The following is a 7,842-nucleotide window of genomic DNA, read 5'->3' on the forward strand; positions in this document are numbered from 1 at the left end:
TCCTAAGTATTTTATCTTCTTGGGAGCTATTGTAAATGGTATTGATTTGGTGATTTCCTCTTGGAAGTTCTCTTTGTTGGTGTAGAGGAATCCAACTAATTTTTGTAGGCTTATCTTGTATCCTGATACTTTGCTGAAATCTTCTATTAGTTCCAGTAGTTTTCCTGTGGATGCTTTGGGGTTTTCTGTGTATAAGATCATATCATCTGCCAGTAGAGATATTTTTACTTCTTCCTGACCAATTTGGATGCCCTTTATTTTCTTTTTCTTGCCTAATTTCTGCCCAGCCTCTTAACTTTGGTATTCCCAGGGCTCAGTCTTTGGTTATGGTCTCTCTGATACCTATACTGACTCCCTTGGAGATCTCATTCAGTCATATGGCTTTATACACTACTTTTTTGCTAACAACTTTCAAATTTATATTTCTGGCTCAGACCTGTTTCTGACATCCATACTTATGTCTCCAACTGCTTACTCACATCACTACTGGATGTCTAATCAATATCTGAAATACAACTTGTACAAATCCCAACCACTACCCCTTCCCTTCACCACTTCCCCAAAACCCCTGCTCCTTCTCCACCTCCTGCATCTCAGTTGGCGGCAATTCCATCCTTCCAGTCCCAAACAAAAAAACAAAACTCATTGCCACAGAGTCTGATCCCAACTCATAATACCCTTATAGGGCAGAGTAGAACTGCCCCCATTAGGTCTTCCAAGGCTGTAATCTTTACAGAAGCAAACTGCAACATCATTCTCCCCTGGAACAGCTGGGGGTTCGAAGCATTAACCTTTCAGTTAGCAGCCAAGTTCTCATCTACTGCACCATCAGGGGACCCTTCCGACAACTCAGGCAAAATCCTTGAGGTCATCCATAGCTTTTTTTCCCTCTAATGGCCTACATTTAATTAATTAGGAAGTCCTATTTTCTCTTTCTTCAAAATATATCTAGAATATGATAATTTCGTGCAACTTCCACCATCATCATCTCATGGATTACTGCAATAGGCTTCTAATCAGTCTAATCCTCACTTCCTTACATTCTGTTTTTGATTCAACAGCTAGAGTGACCCTTTAGATGGCACGTTATATCACTCTTCTGCTCATACTTCTACTAATTTTACACATATACCTACCCTATGACCCAACAATTTCACACCTCTCTCTATATATATATATCCAAGAGAACCGAGCATGTATGTCCTTAAAAAGACTTATACAAGAATGTTCATAGTACCTTTATTCAAAATAGCCCCAACTCAAATGTCCATCAACAGAAGAATAGATTTAAAAAACTGTGGCATATTAATACAATGTAATAATGCATAACAACAAAAAAATTACTGATACATGTAACAAAATGAATGAATGTAAAAATACTGTGCAGAGCCAAAAAAAAAAAGCAGACATGAAGTACTATACACTGGAAAATCCCATTTTTATAAAGTATAAAAGCATACAAAACTAATCTATGTTAATATAAATCAGAATAGTGGTTGTCTCTTGGAAATTGTTGGTATTGACTGTGAAGGAACACAAGAAAACCTTCTGGGGTCATCATAGCTTTCTATATCTTGATCTGGGTGGTGTTTATATGAAGGTGTATATGGATAAAGATTCATTGAAACACAAATTTATGCATTTTACTTTATTATGTAAGTTGTATCTCAGAGTCCTTGAGTGGTGCAAATGATTAATGCACTCAGTTGATAACTGAAAGGTTGGAGGTTTGAATCCACCCACAGGCACCTCAGAAGCAAGGCCTGGTGATCTGCTTCTGAGAAACAAAACATTGAAAATGCTATGGAGCACAGTTCTACTCTGACACACGTAGGGTTGCCCTGAGTTGGAAATGACTCAATAACAAATGGTTAAGTAGTATCTTGACAATTTTTTAAAATAATTGAATTCTGTTGTCATGTGGTGGTGTTGTTTTTGGCAGATGTCACTGAGTCTCTTTTGACTCACAGAGACTGTATGTACAACAGAAGGAAACACTGCCCAGTCCTACACCATCCTCACAGTTGTTGTTATGTCTGAGCCCATTGTTGCAGCCACTGTGTCAATCCATCTCATTGATGGTCTTCCTCTTTTTTGCTGACCTTTACTTTACCAAGCATGGTGTCCTTCTCCTGGGGCTGGTCCCTCAAAGTGTCATGTATCCGTCTAAAAATCTCACTGCAATCTGAGGCTCTCTTTCATTCATTATTCTGCTGATGTTCTCCAAACATATGCCCTCAGAGTCACTCTTCAGGTGCATTTTAAATTACCTGCATTTGTTTATTTTACCCTGTCGCAGCAACATATCAAACAATGTATTGCATTGGGCAAATCTGCTGAAAAAGATCTCTTTAAAGTGTTAAAAAGCAAAGATGTCTAAGTTGCGCCTGACCCAAGCCACGGTGTTTTCGGTTATCTCACATGCGTGCGAAAGCTGGACAGTGAATAAGGAAGACCAAAGAAGAATTGATGCCTTTGAATCAAGGTGTTGATGAAGAATATTGAATATACCATAGACTGCCAGAAGAATGAACAAATCTGTTTTGGAAGAAGTACAGCCAGAATTCTCCTTGGAAGTGAGCATCATGAGGCTTCATCTCACGTACTGAGAACATGTTATCAGGAGGGACCAGTCCCTGGAGAAGGACATCATACTTGGTAAAGTAGAGGGTCAACAAAAAAGATGAAGACCTTCAATAAGATGGATTGACACAGTGGCTGCAACAATGGGCTCAAGCATAGCAACAATTGTGAGGATGGCATGGGACTGAGCAGCTTTTTCTTCTGTTGTACATAGAGTCTTTATGAATTAGAACTGACTTGGGGCACGTAACAACAATAAAAAACAGCAGTCTTCTGGCGCAGGGTACTTTTTTAATTCACTTGCCCTAGCGTGTTCCTCTCTTTTCTCTCAACTTTTAAATTATATCTCCATAAATAAAGTATAAGACGTGTCTGAATGTACCTAGTATTTTCATTCTTTGGCTGTTTAGAAATTACTATGACCTCTTTACTTTTTCCCAAGGATCCCATCACATCCATGTCATCCTTCAGTTCTTTCTTATAAGTTAGCATTAAATCCAAAAAAAGTACATCCCTTTTTGTCTCCTATGCTCTCTTGGTGAATGAACACGTCAGTAAGAAAGCTCAATGTCTTATTAGACACTCTACTTTCACCAAAACTAGATTTTCAAGAGAAGCTCCTATGGTTGACGTCCCACGGCACTACTAGGTATGAACCTTGAGACACCTTAAAAATAGTTTCCGGGAAGGATTATATGAATCCATCTGACAGGCCCTTAACAAAATTAATTCCACTGGGAAATGGGCTTTTCAAAACTGAAAGACTGGAGGCAGAAATATTGTTCAGTGACACCTGGGCAGTGAGGGATTCTGTTCTCTCCCCTAGAGGAGAATGTGTTTTTGCTAAGACTTTGTTTGGCTAGAGAATCAGGTCAATATTTCTTTGTAGGGCGTAGACTGTGTCAGATCACTCCGAATGGAGATGAAATCTCTGAATATAAAAGGACTAAGGAAGAATGAAATGAAAACTCCTCAGATCTGGTACATCTCTCTCCTGTGCAAATAACAATCTCAGCAGCATCCTCTGCCTGCCCTTGATATTAGGAACTCAAGGGGACAAGTCTGGGTAAGCTGATGTATACAGTACCTGCTCCTAAGCTGTATGGACCCTTCACTTCTAATGAAATGTATTAGAGATCATTTTCTTACATAAAATAAACACTCTTCTAGTGCTGGTGTATTTGTGTGTGTGTGTGAGTGTGTGTGCATATGCACACATACACAAACACACAACTGGACATGTAAGCTTTTTGATACCAACAAGGAACTTGCCTAAAATGTTGCACTTGGTAACAGAAGTGAAATTGAGAAGTACATCATGCCGTGCTATTAGAAAGATGTTTAGGAAATTAAGGAGGAAATATTAATCTTCGGATGCTACAGCAGAGACTTAATAGTCTGTGGGATGAAAACATTAAAGTTGAGGGAAGCTTCTGCTGTGAAGTTTTATTTGAATTACTCCACTGCTCTCTATTTCGAATCAGTTGTGTCCAATGAATGGAACACCCAGTTGAAAGCAAGCTAGCCCGAGGCATAGTCCTTTCTATTCTCTCAACCATGGCAGCCAAGGAAGTTGAAAATCAAAGTAAGGAGAAGCGGCAGATGGCCCACGTGTCTGAAATGGCTAACCCTAACACCTCGAGAATAGTGATACAGGATATGACAGATGTTTCAAGGACCCTACCCTGGGTGGTGCAAACAGATACCGTGCTCATGCTAGGCTACTAACCAAAATGTGTGAAGTTCCAGTCCACCCAGAGACCCCTTGGAAGAAAGAGTTGGTGATCTACTTCCAAAAAATCATCCATCGAAAAACTCATGGAGCACAGTTCTACTCTGACACACATGGGGTCACCATGAGTCAGAGTCCACTGGATGACAACTGGTTTTATCCATGTCAGAAAACCAATGCCTGGTTGGATTTTAGGGACAGTGTGTCACACACTATTAATTAAAGCTTAGCCACCAAGTCACCTAGATGATGATGGTCTGATTCTCATACCTTTCGTGATTATGGTGGTTTATAGAAGGAAAAATTCAGAGTATGGAAATGGTCTATGATAATTCACATAAAGATTAAAATTTTTGTCCTAAAGATTTTGGTATAAAATATGTGTACTTCCCTTTATAAGAAAACCCTTAAAGTATACTACTGACTGGGTTGGTCTTGTGAGATAGGGGAGTTAATCTATAATCTAATTGTGTCTTTACCATTCCTGAGTCTTTCCTGCGAGTTAGCATTTTGAAAGTTACATGGGTATATAGAAGCTTTTTTATATAAACTGTCAGTTCTTAGATTTTAAAAATGTAATGTTAGGCGTTATTTGAAAATAATTCTTGTTATTCATTTAGGTGTAAATTTTGACAGTTAAAATCAACTTTTAAAAATTTGGACTGGAAAATACTGACATGATAAATATGTATGTGTATTTTTCTAAAGCCTTTAAGAAATTAGAGTTCATCATTAAAGCTACTTACGATAAAAGTTAATAATAATCCTAGAGCTTATGAAAATGAAGAGTTGAAGAAGAATTTTAGACAAACGCTCCTGAGCCTTTCTTTGTTTCTCTGCCTGCAACTGCGTAGGATTCTATCTGAAATACCAAGTGTTCTACTCACGTGTTTATCCTTTGGTTCACCGGAGAGAAGCTAGAATTTTCTTTTCTTCTCGTAGTTGGTTCTTTAGAAGAGTGAGCTCGGAAAGCCTTTGCTTCTGTCTGTTATTAATAGCGCTGTCTTTCACTTCCACTTTCAGAACGTCTGATTTGAACAATGAATTATACGACCACACGACGCTTCAGTAAAGCTATCAAGGGGTGTCGTCTGAACCTCTTTACTTTAGGACCCAGTCAAAGATTCTTGATCCAAGAGTTGCAAGAAGAAAAGAAAACAGAGACATACATATTTGAGGAAAATGTGTAAATTTGTTACACAGCTTAATATGAAAATATAGAAGATGATGTCCTCAATATTAGCGGGAAAGGGAAAAATGTATTAATATACACTCATATTAAAGCTATGTATTACTAAAAATAGAGGTAAGTTGCAAATCTCAGCGTGAACTCATGGTCTCTGCTCTTTCGCTAAAGTGGTCAGAATCTTCTATGTCACCCTGCTTTACCTCAGTGATTACGTGAAGCCAAATATTACTGACTCTAGGCACCCATATTTTGGTGTCTAAATTTGTTCTTTGGAAGACAACTCATTCTCAATATGTGAAATTAAAGTTCGCTGAGCCTAGAATATTTTCTTGGGAGAAAGCAACAGCAACAACAAAAAGATATGACTAAGTGTAAAAAGCTTAATCTATAAAAGGCTATAAATATTTGATGACACTTGAGATGGACCAATAATATGAGGGAGAAAGAGAAGTCACACACACTAATGAAAGCCAACCGTTTACTTGGTTACTAAAAAGATAACTGTTTGTAACACATAGTGCCTGGAGATACGACCACCCATCAAGGGTCAGTGAGAGAACTGCAGGAAGATCCGATTAATGGTCATGGTCTTCAACAAACACTCCCAGGACCACCCAGACACAGAGGTATTAAGTCTGATTATTGTGGTTTACTGCAGAGAAGTAAGCTTCCTGGGAGCTGGATAGCTGAAGCAGAGACATTAATGGAGCTATCTGGGCACTGACTCCTCATTATTTCCGTGGAATTAGGATGTAGTCTAGCTAATGGTATGTTTGGCTCAAGAATAGAGGCAGTATTGGATTTCTGTGAATATTTTCAATTTAAGCATGGATTATTCCGGAGTAGTTATTTCTGAGTAGCAAAGTATAAAGAGACTGTAGTGCAGCAAAAAGATTTGAGATTTTCAGATCTGGCAAGATGCCACCTGCCACTGACCCTTCACTGTATGCTGTGTGACTGCATGTTATGAACTCCGCAGCCCGAGGAGGCTGACTGAGATAGATTGTTTCGCATCCTGCTCTGAAGCCCCCGTTCTGCCCAATAATTTTCAGGACATCTAACTAAATAAACAGGATCTTAATCTAATCTTGGAGTGGGTGTGTTTATGTGGTCTCTTGTAGCCTGCCTGAAAAGGACACACTTTATTTTTTCCTCTCTCTTTTTTTATCCTTGCACAAATATTCTCCACTAAGATATCATGATTTACCTACACTGTCAACTGTTTTTCCATTTACTGTAGCTAACACTACCGCGTTACACTAAGATTTCATTAAATTACAGTTTTTTATTTCTTTATTACTGAGATATTTATTACAAAATCATTTATATGTTCGGTTAACTGATCATCTGTCAAGATGGTAGTACCTTTTATTAGGATAATAATTCTTACTGAATTAGCTTTTAAAACACTTAACTTTCTTTTCAATGAGATACATTATAATTTTTCTGCATATTATTTTTCCGCCCTAAATGATCAGCCCATGCTCTTACTTTCTACATCTTTCTTCCATGATTTCTAGAATAGGATCGGGGTTTGAGGACCTGGCTATCTGATTCGGAAATGAAACTTCTCATCTTTCTAAAGTTAAGAAAATCGGTTGTTGTAATTACCCAGTAAGACAAAGGAGAGAGATTGTACTCATTTCCAGGTTCAAACATAAATCATTGTTGAAAGAAGTGTTTACAGGGTGAAGCAAATGTATCTGATGCTCATTTATGTCATTTTCAAGCAGACAGAAAATCTTTTCCTTTTAATTTCTGAGCAGAGGTCCTTTCTCCGAAATTAAACTCCACTTTTGGACAGGTGGATCTTTGCCCCTGGAGCACAACTGATCACAATACATGCTTAATAGAAGGAATAATGTTAGAAACCAACATTCTTATTACTGTGATCAGATCATCAGGTAAGGTACTCTTAACTGTATTCAGTTTCAGAAACACATCGTCTGACTAATAGAGGTTATTTTACTTTCTATTATCTATACGATACAACACGAACTTTGAAGATAGCTTCAAAAAATGTAAATATGACCGTTTTAAGATGCTTTATGAGGAACATCCCCTTCCAGAGAACCTTCATAGATTACTATAGATAATCCAGTCATAACAATGATATCTGACTATAATCATGTGTTTTATTAAAAACTATTTCTTCCTTTTGCAAGGATAGAGATTAAATTTTATTTTATACTCTAGCGTGTAGCAAAAGGTAGCAATTCTATTTCTTATTTTTTATTCTGTTTTCAGTTCTACTTTCAAGACATAATTTTAAATTTAATAAAGGCCTTTTGCCAATTTAAATTTTTCTCCTAATTCTTAGAATAAAAATGTGTAAACA

General features: G+C 37.6%; 1 long non-coding RNA gene across 1 annotated transcript in view; it reads right to left on the reverse strand.

Annotated features, from left to right (window-relative positions):
• Positions 1–5,276, reverse strand: part of LOC111822288 (uncharacterized) — a 72,976-nt gene extending 67,700 nt beyond the window's left edge. The window contains exon 1 of the long non-coding RNA XR_002825572.1: positions 5,203–5,276. This is a non-coding gene — a long non-coding RNA (uncharacterized LOC111822288). The remainder of the gene's footprint in view (positions 1–5,202) is intronic.
• Positions 5,277–7,842: the final 2,566 nt, after the last annotated feature.

The sequence above is a fragment of the Trichechus manatus genome, unplaced genomic scaffold, assembly GCF_000243295.1.
Source record: "Trichechus manatus latirostris isolate Lorelei unplaced genomic scaffold, TriManLat1.0 scaffold00152, whole genome shotgun sequence".
Lineage (NCBI taxonomy): Eukaryota > Metazoa > Chordata > Mammalia > Sirenia > Trichechidae > Trichechus > Trichechus manatus.